The 19,427-nt window shown below is 39.0% G+C and overlaps 1 protein-coding gene across 9 annotated transcripts in view; it reads right to left on the bottom strand.

The window, feature by feature from the left end:
• The window catches only part of RBMS1 (RNA binding motif single stranded interacting protein 1), a 210,886-nt gene that overhangs the window by 102,185 nt on the left and 89,274 nt on the right, over window positions 1-19,427 (bottom strand). Inside the window, exon 1 of one of the 9 annotated variants that reach the window (XM_045559536.1) lies at window positions 7,771-7,836. The exons of the other annotated variants lie outside the window; for them this stretch is intronic. The gene's annotated coding sequence lies outside the window, so the exon portion shown is untranslated. Of the gene's footprint in view, window positions 1-7,770; window positions 7,837-19,427 lie in introns of those variants that run through there. 9 annotated transcript variants of the gene reach the window in all.

Here is a 19,427-nt window from a genome sequence, read left to right as displayed (position 1 = left end):
TCTCTGTTCTGAAGCAGATAAATTGAAGGAGAACTTCACTCTGTGGTAAGCAGGATCTGGGAAATGCTTTCAATATTTATGCAAACCACATGCAACGTTTTTTTTTTTTAGTTTTAAAATTATTTCACAATACTCTATTTAGAGAGTTATTGCTCACTCAGAAAAAACGTGAAAACATTAATCTTCCTCAATATCTTTTTATTTTCTGTTTCTAAAGTTAATCACAAAACATCATTTCATCTTCTTTACCAAAATGTGCTAAATGTACACACTGCTGGTTATTGAAAATGGGAAAGGGAACTTCTTTTGCAGAGAATCTTGGACAACATAAATTTCTTGCTTTCTGGAATGGAGATCTAGAATCTCTGTGTTTTGAGGGTGAGGTGGTCAGACTTGGGGATCAGTGGGTAGCACAGGACTCAGTTCCTACACTTGACTTTTCTATCCTTCTTTTCTTCCATCATATTTAGTTTCATTATTTATCTCTTAGCTTTGCTGCAGAGAATCAAACATGCAATCTTTCATTGCCCATTGCTATCTCAGATGAACCTCAGTGATGAGCACTCAAAATGGGGTTTCATAAATCTCAACCCTTCTAAACACACAAAGTAAGAAAATGGTACCATCCCTCCTCACCCACCACAAAGAAACACATTTACAAAGATCATGCCTCCCTGGAAACTGGCTTCAGGAGACTCACACCCAATGACCAGCTCTCTGTCCCACCCCTACCTAACCCAAAGCAGCTGGAAAGCTTTCCAGAACAGGAAAGGGAACAGCGGGGCCAGGGCCCAAACACTGTGGTGGGACGCTATGGTGGAGCCCTGCCTGGAGGATGGAGCAGACAGGAACAGCGGTCGAGGTGTGGCCCGCAGCTACACCAGGATCTCAGAGTTAAGTAAACAGAAAAGGCCGTAGAACTGAAACTTTAGAGCAGCTCTACAATATCAAATCATTTTGCTAAAAAAGAAAAACTGCAAGAAGACACACAAGCAGTTTTAAAATTTCTATTTCTTTATAAAGACAATTTCACAAATGCCTAAAATTCAAGTCATTGGATCTTTCTTTACATTTTTAACTAGATTTAATCTCAAAACCGTCCTTTCTGCGCTGTTTAAAAATCAGAGCCTAAAGCCAAAAAATGAATTGAGATGGATTCTTCTTGTTGTTGTTGTTGTGTTTTTTTTTTTTTTTTTTAAAGATCAGAACCAGGCATGATAACTTCTAGTATAGAAGGAATGAGCAAGCTTCCCTTTCTACACCGCGGCCAGGAAGTGAGAAGTCCATCGGCACCCTCATGGCAGAGGCCACGAGCAGCCACTTTGCTCTTCCCTGCAACCCTATTCCATAAGAATTGTTCAAACTAAAACATCACCCTATTTTTAGAAGAACTTCCATCACAAGAAAATTAAGATCAGATACAAATCTAAAGAACGATTTAATCATGCCTAAATGTTTTTCAAAAGCAATGTGGAGCCAGAATTTATCCATAAAATCTAGGACAGGTTATCTCATTCTGGTTGTCCCAGAAATACATGTAGAAACTCTGCCTGTATTATAGACTCTAACTTCATTTCCGTTCTCCTTTATTACAAAATCCAATCTTACCTTGCAATAATAGCTGATATGCAAATTATGGCTAGCATATAGCTTAGAAATAGATAAAACACCAGGAACAATGTTTTTCCCTTAATAGGGGAGTAAGTTTAGCTTTTTGTGTACCCATTTAGTTGGGTCTATAATATTTTATCTTTTTGTTATTATCAAAGTAATCTAGGCAGTCTTTAAAAATAGATAAGTAAGCAAAAACCAATCGGGAAAAGACATTATAAACCATGACAATTTATGGAAAATATTTTTTCCCCTAGAGAACTGAGTGTTGTTATTCATAGTACTAATTGCTAACAATATTGAGCATTTACTGTTTTTGGCACCAAGCTAATTGCTTTGTATGCAGTTTTTTATTTAATCACAATAAGGCAGGTATGCTTATCACCATTTTACAGAGAGGAAAACAGAGAGGTTTAAGGGATTTCCCCAAGGTCACCGAGGGGGTGGCAGTCTGGTTGTAAAATAAGGTCTGACCACCTCTTTAAGAGCTAAGTGGAAGAGAAAATAAGAGTAGGGGAGGGATATGCCACTGACTTTCACTGAATATGGGGCCTTACTTGATGTACAATAGCTCTAATTAAGACTTTTAGAAAAACTGACATTTGCTGTGAACAGTATGTCCATGTCATGGTTACTAAACATCTTCCAATAAAACATAACCAAAAGGTTTGGCTGAAGAAACTGACTGCAAAACAGTAAAACAGAATGACATTCCCCTCCCTCCCTCCTTTTCTCCTTTCCTTCCTTCCAGCTCATCATTACTATGAAGAAATATTGCTAGAAAACATTTCAGGCAATCAGCTTTCCTTTAGATCTTCTCAATATATGATATTTAAACTCCACAAAAGGTTAACACTTTCTAATATAGTATTTCTACATTTGAATTAAAGAACAAATCTCTCCCACTAGCCTCTAACCCCCTGAGGGTATGAGACCAAGCCCGGTCTAGTAATCCCACCCTAAACCCCACAGCTTGGACTAAGGGCTTTATGTGTTTGGTGAAAGAATAGAGACTGACATATGTTAATAACCATGTAACTGTTATAGTGAATAAAATGTAGTATGTTGAATAGCTCTGGGGTATAAGGAGATGGGTGAAGTTGGCAAGGACTAGATGGTGGTGGATCCTAAATATCTTAGAAAAGAGTTTGACATCTGGGGAGAAATGCATTAATCATGTCATTTTCCTAGCTGAAACAGAATCTTTACTTTCACTGGAAATTTATTATATTTCCTCTCCAGACTGAAGCATCTCTAGAACAATTTCCCAACTCCATGACAGGTGGACTTTTAAAATTCCTAGTTTAAACCTCAAAACACCAGGGACACTGGACAAATTATGATTGATAGTGAGAATTATAACCCAGAAAAAAATGCAAGTCCTAATAATCTTAATTTTATTGCCTTTGGATACATGGGATACGTGGGTATCTATCTTTTCAAAACAGATTAATCAGAATTACTATAAACCTTCAAGAAGATGTAATCACTTTGAGATCCCCCTTCCTTTGGTAATGGCCACATCTGGTCAGGCAGTTGTTATTCATTCTTGCCAGGATTCGCTTTATTAGACTTTCAATTGAAAAATGACACTTTCACTCCAATCCTTTTAATTGGTTTTTAACCTTAGAGAAGTGTAAAAGAGTTACTTAGAGGGCTAACTTCTAAATGGAGTCATTTGAATGGTCTGATCAAAGTCTTTCAGATGAATCACAACACTCCCACCCTGACTCCAACACAGTTTATTTAAAAGAAAAAAAAAAAAAAAAGAAAGCTACTCCGTGAAATGCACTTGATCTCTTTAAAACGTCAAGTTACTAAGTACAGCTACCCTAACACAATATAAATGTGATTGGCTTCTGTCAGGAAATCTAAAATTTACTGTTTACACGGTAACTATAACAGTGTATATGTACATTAAGCTATTCTAAAATTAAAGATGAACTATAAATGGAGAGAAAATGGAAAGCGGCTGTATTAATTTCCTAAGGCGCTGTAACAAATTACCACAAACTGGGTAGCATAAAACAACAGAAATTTATCCTTTCCCACTCCAAAATCAAGGTATTGGCAGGTCAACACAAGGTATTAGCAAGCTCTAGGGGAGAATCCTTCCTTGCCTCTTCTGGCTTCTGGTGGCTCCTGCTGTTCCTTGTCTTCTGGCAGCAGATCTTCACAGGGCCTTCTCTCTGTGTCCCATCCTCTTCAAAGGACATCAGTCATTGGACTTAGGGACCAATTTAAATCCAGTTTGATTTCATCTCAAGATCCTTAATTAATTATTAAGGATTGCAACTGCCCTATTTCTAAATAAGGTCATTGGCTGGGCGTGGTGGCTTGACCTGTATGTAATCCTAGCACTCTGGGAGGCCAAGGTGGGAGGATGGCTTGAGGTCAGGAGTTCGAGACCAGCCTCAGCAAGAGTGAGACCCCGTCTCTACCAAAAAAAGAAAGAAATGAGCAGGGCAACTAAAAATAGAAAAAATTAGCCAGGCATGGTGGTGCGTGCCTGTAGTCCCAGCTACTCGGGAGATCGAGGCAGGAGGATCACTTGAGCCCAGGAGTTTGAGGTTGCTGTGAGCTAGGCTGACACCACAGCACTCTAGCCCGGGCAAAAGAGTGAGACTCTGTCTCAATAAAATAAAATAAAATAAAATAAAATAAAATAAAATAAAATAAAATAAAATAAGGTCATATTCTGAAGTTCTGGTTAGACATGAATTTTGGGAGGATATTATGCAACCCCCTAGAGTGGCTTTCTCTAACAGGCTACTTTATTTTTTTATTTGACAAATAATAATGTACAAAATCATTGGGTGATGTTTCCATACTTATAATGTATAGTGATCCATTATCTCTAACATTTATCATCTTTGTGTTGGGAACATTCATTATCCTCCTTCTAGTTATTGAAACTATATGTTACTATTAACCATGGTCATCCTACAGTGAGTGGTATAGAACATTTATTCCTCTTATCTAGCTGTAATTCTATATCCTTTAACAAATCTCTCCCAATCCCCACCCTTCCCACCCTCTAAGATCCTCTGTTAAAGGGCTATTTTGACTCTCCTAATCATTCTTTCAAAAATATGAGCTATGTCATCAGAATATGTATAAAGGATTATTTCACATAAGTAGCCACTAAGCTGTAATACCAATTAATTCTTTCACCATATTTAAATCCAAAAAGAAACTTATGAGTCAACTTTGTCCTATCTCCTATCCAAAATAAGAATTTTCTTTATGGCTTAGAGACTGAGGGTAGGGGTAAATTAAAAAAAAAAAAAAATTTAAATGTCATTAGAAAACAACAGATGCTCAAATTTACTTCTAAAACATCTCTAAGTCTAGTCTCCCCTTCTTTTATCCAAATTTAAATCTTTAGTGATAACTATTATCTGCCAAGGGTACTCCCCTAAACCAAAAAAAAAAAAAAAAACAATAACCAAACAACTTCTTGGGCTTGGATGACTTCTAGAAGGCAGTATAGCCACTAGGATTGAAGGGACGGAATCTGATATCAGAGTTCAGATCCCACCCTGACCACTCACTAACTATGTGACCTTGGGCAAGTTACTTAACACCTCCAAGCCTCATCTCTCCATCTGTAAAGTGAGGAGGATGATACCATCTCTTCCATTCCAGCTCACAGAGTTGTTGTGAAGATCACACAAGATAGTGACTGCTGAGCCCTCAGTAAAATGTCAAGCTTGTAAGAAGTGCTCAATCACTGTTACCTGCACTTGAGTCCATCTTTCTCAACGTCCCTCTCTAAATTTGGTATCCTGACATCCAAGGGGCTCAGCCCAGGGCATATAGCACCCACCAGTTCTAATCTTAAAATTGACCTATGCGTGTAAAGGTATAGGAACCTCTCTCTCCTACTCTGAGGTTCCTTTACACAGTCACATTAAAGAAAAACTAGAGAAAACTGAAGGGAAAAAAGAGGCCCTGTGGGTTCCAAAGTAGAAGATAATGTGCAAGGCAGGGAAATGGTAAAACTGAGGGTGCCGATTCTCCAGGAGGGGGTCCCTGGAAAGGCTGCCTGTTCAAAACTGCCATGGTTCCTGGACTGTCTAATTGAGTTAGCTTTATCATCTGAAATGCTAACTTAGACACGTTGGGATTAGGACCCCTACTTAAAATCCCCAAACCAGGATACAACGTGATGGAACAGTCCCTACCTACGACAATGCAGATGAGCGTTCCATTAGCGGCACCTCACGTTCATTATTCTCAAGCTTCACATACACAAGAAAGGGAGCACAAAAGGTCATCCAATTTACATTTTTCACTATGATTATTAGAAGCAAGGAAGATATTCTCTTCCTCTACCCAATGTACCATATGACAAAGCTGTGCTCACAGAAGTCTCAGAACTGATGCTGGCAATATCAGCCCTAAAAAGCCCATTGAAAGACCGGGTTTCTTGGCTAACCTGGTATCTAATCTATTGACAACATTTCAGTAGGAAAACCTGAGACCCAAACTACCAAACAGTACAATGCTTCTGTGAGAAAAATGTATTCCAATTTCAAAAATCCAAACTTAGAGAAGAACTTTTAGAAGAGAACTTTTTTGTCTATGCAGTAGGATGATTTCATTTCTTAATCTAAATATTATAACTGTATTAATGTATGTAAAACTATAGTAATGGTCTAAGCAACTAAATCAATTTGTTGGTTAACACTCACGTATGGCCAAACCAAATATCATGAACTGAATGTTTGTGTCTTCCCCAAAATTCATTTGTTGAAATCCTAAGGCCTAATGTGACAGGTATTAGACAGGGGACTTTGGGAGATAATTTAGGTCATGAGGGTGGAGCCCTCATGAATGGGGTTAATGTCCTTATAAAACAGACCCCAGAGAGCTCTGCAGCTTTCTTTCTACCACAAGAAGATACAGCAGTCGGCAGTCTACAACTCGAAGGAGAGCCCTCACCAGACCCCGATTGTGTTGGTGGGTGGCATCCTGATTTCAGACTTCCAGCCACCAGAACTGTGAGAGATCAATTCCTATTGTGCATAAGCCACTTAGTCTACTTTGTCAGAGCAGCCTGAACTAACACATCAACCAGCTGGGTCTTTTTATACACTCAGTCATGTTAAAATTCCCTCAGTATTTTTCACCAGAATGCAAGATTGCATGATTATTTATTCCCACTAAGGTTCCTTTTGTTAACCTGGGCTTATCTCCCCCCACGCTGCTGTCTCTTTGGAAGCTGTTATTCTGTGTAGAGCACTATTCCTCAGCGAGGCAGCATCTGAAGAATTGAGAAGCACGGCTTCTACATGGTGTATAAGTTGCTGTCTTCCACAAGTTTGACCACAGGATATTCACACTCTATCAAATCCTAAGACCACCCCCATGCCTTGATTTTCCTGGCTGCTTTCCCCTCTTGCTATTCGACAGATCTGTACATGGTTATCAGTATAGAACTTAAAAATTTCAAAATTGTTATTAGCTGCAGTAGGTGGGGCTGTGGTGGTGGTAACTATGGGAATGAGGCAAGTGAGATCACATTACAGACATCAGAGTAACTACCCTTTTTATCGTAATGCTTGTTTTTTGCAGTACTCCCTTAGGAGGGATGAATAAGCATTGGGTAAATCTCTATATTTTAGCAAGAGCTTTTAATCACTAAATGTTTTGTCCTAAACTTAACTGCACCAGGCAAGTTCTGTGGAGGTTGAGGCAGTGTGAGCAGCTGCACACCACTGTCTGGTTGCCTCTTTGGTTAGACAGCCAGGGGTGGGGGTGGGGTGGGGAGGTGTCTCTGCAATGGCACAAGCCCTGGAACCTTCCCTGTTTCTGCTGCCAATGGCAGTCTTGCCCACTCTGTGTACAGCAGAGAGAGTGAGGAAAAGGGCCAATAGAAAGAAAGAAAATGGAAACTCGCTCTTATCACTCACTGCATTTGGGCTCTGAGATGCTCAGGAATCTCTCCTCCCTGCCACGTCCTCCCCCACAAGACACACAGATCCTCCCTGGCCCACAAACACACCCCAGGCAGTTACTTAAAAAATTCCACGGCAAGTATTCGACAGGAAAAAAAAGCATTTCCCTACCCTGGATTTCAAAGAGTTTCATCTGAGCTCTGAGGTTTATGGTGGCCTGGGCATCTCAGCCAGCTCAGAATATCTACAGACTCACCTCTGAAACCACGGCCAGCGTCCTAGAGGAATTGAGAATGGCTCTAACGCATCAGTCCAGCTGGTCCTGTACCAAAGCCCCAAGGAACACATGGTGTTAGCTTTACTGACATCAACCTTAAGAGAAGTACCCCAATTTTTCTTTGGACTCAGTCTTGACTCAATTACTCACAAATCTGTCATTCTCTACTTGGCATCTATTTACACTTCCTGCCTGCATCACCCTTAGACTTAAAAGATCAGTGCTTTATAAGACAGTTCATTCTTCATCGCTGAAAGATTCAAACAAACAGAGCAACTTCATTTTGAGGACTGTTTCACCCAGTGGTCCTCACACTTCAGTGAACTTCTAAATCACCTGGGCACCTTAAAATGCCCCCCTCAGGGTTTGAGTACGCCTGTGGTAGAGGGACCCAATAGTTTACATTTTTAATGAGTCGCCGGAGAGACTGTGACAGAGGTAGTCCTATAGAAGGTAGAACCAAGACAGTGCATCTTTGAAATTCAGAGACCCGGGTGTCCTTCCTACTCTGGAAGTAGATATTAATATCTACTCCATGTTTTTTGACAGCTGATCTGAATCTCCTGGGCACTCTGGCTCTGTGTCTGTGCCACCCCCCAAGCAACTCAATTTTGTCCCTTCCTCCCCACAGGGTCTACCTTTCAACTCTTCCAGATGACATTTGGCCCTTTTACTCACCAGCAGGAAAAGGCGTCTCCTGGTTCTAAAACCGCCTGCTCCCTGGCCGCACCCTCCAGATCCTCTTTTGCATCAGCTGATCCAAGCAATTTCCCGTTTCCTGATCTGACACTTCTAACCAACCCTCCCTCAGATGGGAAAGGTTTTCGTGGCTCCACTAATTGACATGTAGAGTTCAACGTCCACCTCGAGGTTGACAAGTCTCCATACTTCACTGAGTACAAACAAATACAACCAGGACTGCTGGGATGAATCCCCCTGGGAGAAGCCTTCCACAGTGCCCCACATACACAGTTATAAGGCAAAGATCGTTCTGTGCCTATTCGGGCATGGAGTCAATTCCACATGTGCTCATTTCACCACTGTCTTGATCCTTACTTTAACTTACGTGACTGTTAGTAAAATTTCAGAAAGTGGCTGCTTTGGTAAATCCAATGACCTCATTTTAAACAAAAAGGGTAGAGTACCTCTAAGCATATATTCCTGACACGCAGCCACTGCCAGGCACTGACAATTTCTTGCTGAAATAATGACTGATAAGTATACCTGATTTCTCATGCTGGATTTGTTTTTGAAAAATTTTACGTGAGCAAATCCATGTTTTAAATGCAGTACAGAAACAGGATTTTTTAAAGAAAACCTGAGAATAAAATCAGCAAATACTGTACCCCCAAAATATGCATGAAATACATAAACACTATGCTACAAAGAAATAGGGGTTCCTACGTGCTCAAAGATATTAAACATCTAGTTGGTAATGAGAAACATACTCAAACAAAAGGTTAAAGAACAAACCAGCAGTTAAGCAACAATTATATATAATAAGGAATCCTTTTATAAAGAGAAATGACGAATTTAGCTATTTTTTAAAATCAGTGCCATCTCAGATGTGTCCTCTGTATTCTGCAAAAAAAAAAAAAAAAAAAAAAACAAGAAACGTTTACCAAAATAGTGAAGGTTGGGAATAACAAAAGTGAGGCACCTCTAATGGAATAGATGTACATCTTTAAGCTCCTAAATAAGACTTAAGAAACTTAAGTTTTAATTCCCCTTCACATTCTTACAGAACTACAGCTCTGAAATAGCTTTCACAACAAACTTACAAATGGGCAAGAATACTACAGGAACTCACTCCCATTCCCCAGAGGTAACCTGATCCCCTAATGGGGAGTGGTGCGACTCATCCCCTGTTCAACACAAAGGGCAGTATCGCTTTTCCACTCCACCCACATGCACCAAGTGAGATGTGGTAGAGGAGAAACTGTCACATCAGAATTCTGCTCTAATGTAATAATAAATAGCAGGAACTGAAGAAAAGGGATATTGCAGAGATCATCTTCCTGGAAGAGGCAGACCTCGAATTTCAACCTGAGGAAGAGAGAGATGTGAACTAGGAGAGAGAAGATAGGAAGAGTTCTGTGGCCACTTACGATAGGCTAACAAAAGCCTGGAAGAGAGAAAGGAGGAACAGACTTCAAGAAGCAAGCAAGGCACTTGGCTGGAATGGCAGGTAGGGGAAGGGACAGCTATGATCGGAAGTGGATGCTTCCATAACCATTTGCATGTTTGTAAGCTATTTCTGTAGAGAAATATCTTCTATCCTGCAAATTGAAAACAACAAAACCATTTCCTTATACAATGTGTACAACAGGGCCATCAGGTTGATACCTCTGTTGTAGATAATGTGACCATGAGTGAGTCATGAAGTAGATGGGCTTTATTTTAGGTCCACCAATGTGCCCCACTGAATTATGCCTAAACTGAATAAATGCCTGGTATGGTTGTTACGGGATGAATTGTATCCCCTTCACCCCCACGCCACCTCCCCAAAAAGAAAGACCGGGAGTCCTAACTCCTAGTACCTTGGAATGTGACCTTACTAGGAGACAGGGTCTTTACAGAGGTAATCAAGTTAAAAATTAGGCCCTAATCCAATATAACTGGTATCCTTACAAAAAGGGGGAAATTTGGACACAGAGACGGGCACATAGAGAGAATGTCAACTGGAGTTATGTTGCCACAAGCCAAGGAACTACCAGAAGCTGGGAGAGAAGCCTGGAGCAGACCCTTCCCTAGCTCCTGCAGGAGCAGCATGGCCCTGCTGACACCTTGATCTTACAATTTTGGCCTCCAGAACTGTGAGAAAATAAACTTCTGTGGTTAAGAAACATAGTTTGTGAAACTTTGTTATAGCAGCCCTAGCAAACTAAAACACAGGTGCTTCAGTAGTTTGCTTGGGTCAGGTTGCTTTAATAACTTGTAAAACACAAATTTTGCCAAAAAATATTTTTAAAGAAAAGCATTAACATTTTGCTTCCAAGATACTATTTCTATTTTACTATAGCTCTCTGTCTCACCACTTCAGATTTATGGACCAAGTCTTAGGGATTCAAAATAAACATAACCAAGGTAATATAGATTACATAGGTCCATGAAGGATGCCTCCCCAAATAGAACCAAACAAAATAATTATCTAGTCAAGATTGAGCTTTTAATACAAAATCTTTTGACCAGAGCCATGAATGAGACCTACCTTCAACTTGGTTTTGTTCTGTGTCTACCTATACTCATGGTGCTAATAAGTATTATTATCTGGTTTGGGTTTCATTTTCTTTCAATTCCTTCTAAGTAATTTTTGATGAAAACAGTCAACAAAGAAGGATCCTACAGATCAGGGGTTGGCAAATTACTGGCTGTAGGCCAAATACCACCTGCAGCTGGCTTTTGTACTTAAAGTTTTATTGGAACACAACCATGCCCATTTGTTTATGTATTGCCTATGGCTGCTTTTGAGCTACAAAGGCAGTGCTGAGTAATTGTGACAGAGGCCTTATACCTACAAAGCCTAAAATATTTACTGTCTGGCCATTCACAGAAAAACATTAGCTGATCCCACCTATAGATAGTTTATGAAATGTATGAGCAGCAGTTCCTATGCAAACTTCATTGATTGTTTCCCCTGATTATCAATAATCCCAATTCCACAAGTACTATTTTCCAATCTTACTTCACATATTTGACTAGAGAACAATAAAAAGAGGAAGGGCCCCCTTGGAATCTGAAATACTATCATTTCTGCTTAAGTTTCTCTTAATGCTCTCTAGTTTTTCCACATCCGTTTTGAAGAACTAAAACCAAATTTAGCAATGAACTGATGCCTAGAACATGGAAGATATCCTTCCTTTTCTTCTCTACTCTGCTTTAGTACCCTAATAAGCAGCTTAACAGCCGATTAAAGAAAGGGTAGAGTAACTCTAAGGTGACAACCAACATAAAACAGCCAGCTGAGAACCTTATTTCTATCCTGTAATCAAATCAAATGCACCTAAGAAGAAAACAGTCAAAATTCAGGTCAACTGAAGCCAGACAACTGCAAATTAGATGTATTCTTACTATATACTACTTCAATATTTGATCCTCTTGTGGCATTAATTTCTAACATGTAGTTATATGTATACCTGTTACATAGCTCTATTAAATTGTTATGGTTGAGAACAGGAACATTAATTTGTTATTCTCTTCACGGCCTGACACAGTTCTTGGCCCATAATGTGCTCTAAAATATTGACTGAATGAATGATAATCCAAGCTCAATTTGCCTGAAAATGTCCAAACTGGACTGGCAGTCAGGATATATGTGTGCTAGTCCTGGCTTTGTTACAAATAAGCTATGTGACATTAAAACATCCTCACCTATACAATGAGCATAGGGAAAAGTTGATCTCTAGGTCTTTTTGGCATTAATCTACTATACTTCTCTTGTGATAACACATGATACAATGGACATGCCTTCAGATCACTTTATCTAAAACATTAGTATCACATCATAGGATTGATTCAAGGTAAAATGTCACGTTGCAGACACCAGAAACAGTTGGTGAGGGAAACCCACACACATCCACCCACCTTTCTCTGGTCTATGCAACTAAAAACCTTAATATAGATAAAAAGAAAAATGCTACAAATGAACAATTGGTGTCTGAAATATGTCAATTATAAGAATAGGCAATGAAGTGGCCATTTAGATTTTTCAAGAACACACAGCAGTATGTTTCAGATGAGCTTTCTGCACTATAGAGTTGTAAAGTCTTAACTGTGGTTTCTTCTATACAGGAACTTACACCTAGAAACCACAGAGTAAGTCTTGTATGCTGTAATAAGTCAGGCAGGAAGGGACTAAAGATATGCAAATTTGTCTACCCACAGCCAATTATATGAGAAAGACAAAACAAATTTAGAGGGCAAAAGAGTATTCATTAATAATTAGAACTTGTGGGTTTTCCAGATCACTGATATTTAAAACTAGATTGATTTCTCAAGTCAGTCATCTTGATTTTGTAAACGCTTTAAAAAGCAGAAAAACAGGAGTGAAAATTGACCTTAAGAGAGGAGAAATTAAAAGCAAAAAAGAAATAAGAGTTAGCAGATACTAATGTATTTTGTCTAAAAAGCAACTTAACATCACTAAAGGCCTGTTCTGTTCAGGGAATGACAAAAACAAAAACAAACAAACAAAAAAAAACCCCACCCTCATATGAAAACAATTCCAAAGTCCTATTAATGATTTTTTTTTTAAGATATACCCTTTAAAGTTCATTAGAAAAACATGTTGATGCAAGGGTGTACCATACTTGGAAGAGTAAAGACTTTTTTTTTTTTTTTCTGAGACAGGTTCTCACTCTGTCACCCAGGCTGGAATGCAGTGGCCCAATCATAGCTCACTGTAACCTCAAACTCCTGGCTCAAGGGATCTGCCTGTCTGAGTAGCTGGAACTACAGGCCTGTGCTACCATGCCTGGGTAATTTTTTTTTCTGTTGTAGAGAAGGAGTCTTGCTATGTGGCCAGGCTAGTATTGAACTCCTGGCCTCAACTAATCCTCCTACCTCGGCCTCCCAAAGCACTGCAATGACAATCTTGAGCCACTGGGACTGGCCAAAGAGCAAAGACTTTTAAGGTAGGTATAAGACTTTGGACAAATTAGTAAGGGTCTCTGGATTTTAACTCCTTATGGATAAAATAAAGAGGCTGGACATGATAATCTCTAATGTCCTTCCCAACTCTAAAATGCAAAAGCTTCCTTTAAATATTAATAAGTGTTACCCAAACAGTCCCAAGAATATAGTTAATAGATACTATAGGACTACGTGATCCCATGATCAAACAAGTCTAGGAAAACAATGAAATACATGAAGTTGGACAAATGTCTTTACTGCAGGACTTCTCAGAGATTATTGGCTGCTAATTTACACCGTTACTCCCCTGAACAATACTAGACAGTATATAGTGTTTCCCAAGTTTCTTTATATACTGAATATTTTAATTCCTGAAACATTTTCAACATAATAGAACCCGAGTACCTTAGTAAACGCAATTTGGGAAAAGCAGCTTTAAACAATAAACTTCGAAATTTAAAATCAGATGCTGAAAGAAGCATAATAGTTAGGGCATCTATTTCAGAAATCTTCATAACGCCTCTGCAGTGTTTACATGTCATAAGGCACTTTATCTTACATTACCTTGTTTGACCCTTAACTCTGGGAAGTCAAGGGCAGACGTAAGAATCATTTACATTTTCCCAATGCGAACAGAGTTTCTCTTTCTTTTTTTTTTCCTTCATCCTTTGTATACTTTACAACTTAGGGTTTCTCTTTTAGGTTTTTTGATCACAAGTATTTTCTGCTAATGATTAGAATAATCACAATCTTCTTCCACTATTATAATTGCAGGCTTTCCTGGACCCATTCTCCAAGATCCTCTTTTGTGTAAACTGACTTGCTATGAGACAGGCCAAAGGAGGAGGGAAGCATCCAGAGTACCTGTGCCAGGTAGAGTATCACATATGACTTCATCTGATCATCTCAATAATATTAACTACTATCCCTACTTTTGCTTCGGAGGAAATTGAGACCCAGAAAGTTTAAGATATGTACTTTCAAATGATGACGTTGGGATCCACACCCTTATCCACTCTTTTCTCTTTGAAAGCAACTTTCAAATGATTTGATGGTGTTGTTTTTTAAGTTTGGCTTGTGGTTCAGTTAAAAAAAAATTAATATTTTATTTTGGTTTGTGGTTCACGGTTGGTTGAAGTCTGTTTAAAATATGATTTTGTTTTATACAATTACATCAGTAGTTGTAGGGAGGTGTAATTTACACAAGAGCCTCCATCTTAATAATTTATAACTGTATTATCTCATTTAATCCTCCCAACAAGTCCACAAGGTAAGGATCCTAGAACTACTCTACCTTCAAGATTTTAACTTCAGAATTTACTCTTTGAAGCAGCCTGCTTTATGTTTAACCTCTTTCTCAGGGACTTTTCTTTTTATCTTATCAGAAGCTCCATTGCCCCTCCCCGTTCTGAAAGTTCATTATCTCTCCTGATTTTACTTATTTCTTTAGCCTCAATAATGATGCTCTCAATTTTCACAGCATCCTCATCTCACCAATGCCAAACCCTACAGAAACCCGTTACCCAGATTCTTTCCCTCATTTATTGCTGAAGGAGAGTGACAGTGTCTTGGTGACTGAGACCACTGAACTCCCGTGGGCCCTCACTACAGCTTAGTCAGCCTTTTACTCAACTCTGAATGCTCACCAAATTCCCAAGACCAATTATTCCAAATCTTTTGTCACACATCTTAAGCTTAGAATCTCATTTTTTTTAAAACATGCACAGATTGACCTAAGCTCTTTAATGCAATGTAAGCTTTTAAAAAAGTTGAGCTTCACTGCTCTTCCCACTGTCTCTAGCATAACCCATCTTCTCCTTCCTGTATCACTGACAGGAAACTCTCTGAGGAGATGCCTTTCCTGTAAGACTAACCCCGCCTCCATCTTTCTTCAAAGTAAGACCTATTTCCAAATATTCTTTTTTCTAGTACCCTATTCTACCCTAGAGCTGCAGTTAGAGGCTGAACTAATCTTGTCTCTAGGCTGTTGCTGGAACATTTCAGAAGAGACTCTTTCCTTTTGGCATCTGATTTTCTTAACTAAGGACACACCCTCTTCACTCATTCACTCTTTAAACTCTTTGGAATGTGCTTCCTACCACCCTGGCCTCCACCCCCCTTTCCTGCCCCACCACACACATAGTACTCTATTGAAACTTGTGTTTCAAAGGCTTACAAAGACCTCCCAATAAATATTTCTTATAGCCTTTTACTAGGCCTTTGTCTTCTTTGACCTCTGGGCAACGTTTAAAGGAGCTGATCACTTCTTAAAACTTTGTCCTCTTTGGCTTCTATGATACTCACTTCTATGATTCTCCCAGTATTTTGCCATTTCTTTTTCCTACTTTGCCCGAAGCTCATCCTACTGGTTCCCACAACAGAATCTGTGCTCCCCAGTCCCATCCCTTTTCTTGACACTTTCTCTCCCTGGAGTGCTTTAATCCATTCCCAATGCTCTGCCTATTAAGTCTGAGGAGTTGCTGAGCTTCTTCCCCAGAGCTCTAGTTCTATATTTCTACCTGCTAGCTAGAAATTTCTGCCTGGGATAGGGAGTGAGGACAGTAATGTGTAACTCATGTGGCCAAATTAAAATGGCCAACTGAAACTCACTGCCTTTCCCCAGAAACAATTTTATTGTGGTGGGATGAATAAAAGTCCTCACCACTCTACCCTCTACCTGTCCATCCATCCGCCATATTCCTACTGAAGAGGGAGATGCTTTAACGTACCCAATGCTCTCATTATACTATAGATGTTGTGGGTGACTGTATAGTTACAGATGACATATATTACCAAGAAAGAGACTTGCCATGTTAAGAATATGAGGATCCAGGACAAACATGGAAATCCATGCAGCCACATGAGGCAGCTTCTACGCTGACTTCATGGCAATCCCAAAGGAGCAGTAAAGAAACGTTAACAACCATCCCCTGGATCCAAACTGAGCTCTTAAAGTGCTTCTCACTAGGGGGCATGATTAGCCGTTTGGGCTTGACAATTCTTCCTTATCAGAAACTGACCTGGACACTGCAGGATACTGTGTATCCCTGAAGTCTGGACACTGAGTACTAGAATTCAGCAATCCTCCCCCCATTTACTTTTAACATCTAAAAAAGGGTAGAAAATAACAGAAAGGCTGGATTCCCCCTCGTCACTGAGCCCAGAGCAAGCAAGGTTACAGTAACTTTTCATTTCCCAATCATTTAAGACTAGAAATCTAGGACCTTCTTTCCAGTCTCACCAGCCAAATCTTGTCAATTCTTCCTGCACAATATCTGGACTCCATTACATTTAATGCCCATGCTGCCTCTACTCCATTTTACATCTTTATTTCAACCGAGACAATACCTTCTAAACTCAGGCTCTCCTCTCATTCATTTTATAGCAAGCTTGATCCTGCACTCCAGCCTCTACCCTGGAGTCCAGCTGACCTAATGAATTACTCACTGTTCCCCTAATAAAATGCATGCTTTCTATCTTCAAATCTTTGTTGTAGTGTTCCTTCCACCTGAAATGCCAACCAACTATCCTGCCTCCTGAGTTAGAGATGTTGGCATCATCTTCAAGTCCTCTTTTTCCCTCTCCTCCTACATGCAGTCACAAAATCTTTTGGAAGACACAGATCGCTTTGACAAATTAACAAAAGCCATGAACTTCTACCCAGGAAATAGCCAATGTATGCAATATTTTACGCACAATTTTAGGGGCTTGGTGCACTCAAATATCTATAAAGTTTGGTCTCTCCTGTCTATGATTTAACTGCCTTCTTTGGCGTCTTCACTGTCTCTCAGCTGTTTTAACAGCTAGCTAACTGCTTTCCTGGCTGGCTCTCTCCTCAGGAGCAATGGTGTATCTCTGCACCACACCAATTTACTTCTCAAGGATTTATGTCCGATTCAAAAGCCACTTAACTTTTGCTACACACTTAATAATTAGGCAACTCAATGTTTCTGAGTCTCTATGTTAAACTTTCAGTTAAACAAAAGAACTAATCCACTCTCCTAGAGTCAATCTGATGCATTTGACATATAACACTGAGACTACAAAGTAGAATGAAAGTAGCTTTTGGAATATTTGAATAGGTAAGGTTGGATGGATCATAAATCGTCTTCGAAAAAGGTGATCTATAGGCAGTTTCTTCAAAGAAGAGAGAGACAAAGAGATCTTGCCTTAGAACAGAGAAAAGAAATGCTAGGTGATAGGACTGATGCAAGGAAAAAAAGGAGGTAAGAATCTGAGAATGCAAAACAATGAGGATACATACTTGCTCCCAACCTACAGCACCAAAACAATGAGACTGGAACAGATTTTGTAAAGTGAAGCATCAACTACCAAAGTAAGAACCTAACAAGGTTAGTTCTAGCTAGTTCTTACTGCTTCCTTCCACCTGGCCCCCATCTCCCCCTCCTTCCCTTCAATACTCTCTCCTCCTCCTTTCACTCTCAAGCCTTGCTGCCTCTGCAGTACACACCTAAAACTTCCCGGACACAATGAAAACTCCCCTGGGTAACACACTAACAGCTGCTCCTACAGTGCTGACGTTATCTGTACTGTGTACTTACAGAAGTCCTCACTGCTCCATTATGCATTAAAGACACCTCTAATGAAGCCACATCTTCCCCTGCACTGCCCTTTCAAACAGCTAAAAACTAGAAAGGAAGTCTGCAATGAAGGCAATAATAAGTATTCATAATAAAATAAACCCAAAGCGTTCTGACATAAGTAGAACCGTCTTGGTATGTCACATTAAACATAGAAATTAAATGTGGGGGGAATTTATCTGTCTGCAAAACAGCTGTAAATGAAAATAGAGGTGAATGGAATACTTCCTCAATATTTAGAATATTTAGAACAGCTACTCTCCTGAAAAGTAATCTAGAGCATGAAATTTCACATATATAGCTACATTTCCCCTTCACTAACTCATATAGAAAAATTAGTGCCTTAAAAATGTTTTGAAAAGTATAGGTCTGTTTAAAATATGCATAAATAGGAAAATATTGTTATTAAATGTAAAGCTGTCAGAAATCAATGATTTCCAAAAAGGTGGTATACGAGTTTGTAGAAAATAAAAACAATAGAAATTTATAAAGAATAGGAGAGGTCCACATCTCAAAACTCAGGCATTAGCACCTTCACACTTGAAAATCTCAACATGTATTCTTTGGGATTTCACCATAATTTTGAGACATTAAAAATAATACAATTTTCTAGGGTTTTTTTCACTTTGCCTTTTTCTTGATAACCAAAGGATTGCACACTCATTGTGAAGGGCAAGGGGGACAGGAAGGTTGAAAAAAATGGTAAAGAATCATGAAAAAAGTCACTGGTGACTCTACAACTGAGGAAACCACTTGCTAATATTCTGGCATATTTCCTTCCATTATTTAAAAAAATGGATTTGAGACTGTATTGTATATGCAATTAACAAACACAAAATAATCTTCCCTAGTTTACATTACATTGTTTTGAAATTCCATATGTTTAAATGAATAAAGTGGAGCCAACATAAATTTCTATTTATTAGGGTTCTATTGCATAACACCGAGTTTTGTTGATGCTGCTGTCATTTAATAAGTGTTAAATAACAATTTATATCAGTTATTTTTATTCAGAATTTAATTTGCTCCATTTTCCCCCTTATCCTAATCCAAGAAAAGCTTTCTTCCTTCCTAACAGTGTGTCCTATTTTAAAATTTACCAAGATTTTAGAATGTGTTAAGCAAAGCATTATGTACAGATGTGAGTTTAAAAACAAACACCCACCAAACACCTACAGATGTTGAAGGACAAAAAAAAAGTTTATTTTTCTGAGTAATGCAAAGATGGCATCTTTGAAAATCAAGTATACAAACAAGACAAAGGCAAGAATTCAGGAAATAATCATGCATATACCACGAATCAAATCCGTCAGTTTTCAGCAAATTAAAAGGTAGCATTTTTCATGGATAAGAGCGATCAATGCTCTTTTTAACCTTCCTCCATCATATTATATGCATTTAACA

This window comes from Lemur catta, chromosome 8, assembly GCF_020740605.2.
Source record: "Lemur catta isolate mLemCat1 chromosome 8, mLemCat1.pri, whole genome shotgun sequence".
Taxonomy (NCBI): domain Eukaryota; kingdom Metazoa; phylum Chordata; class Mammalia; order Primates; family Lemuridae; genus Lemur; species Lemur catta.
Note: the sequence above shows the minus strand (reverse complement) of the source record. Positions and strands in the feature narration are given on the sequence as shown.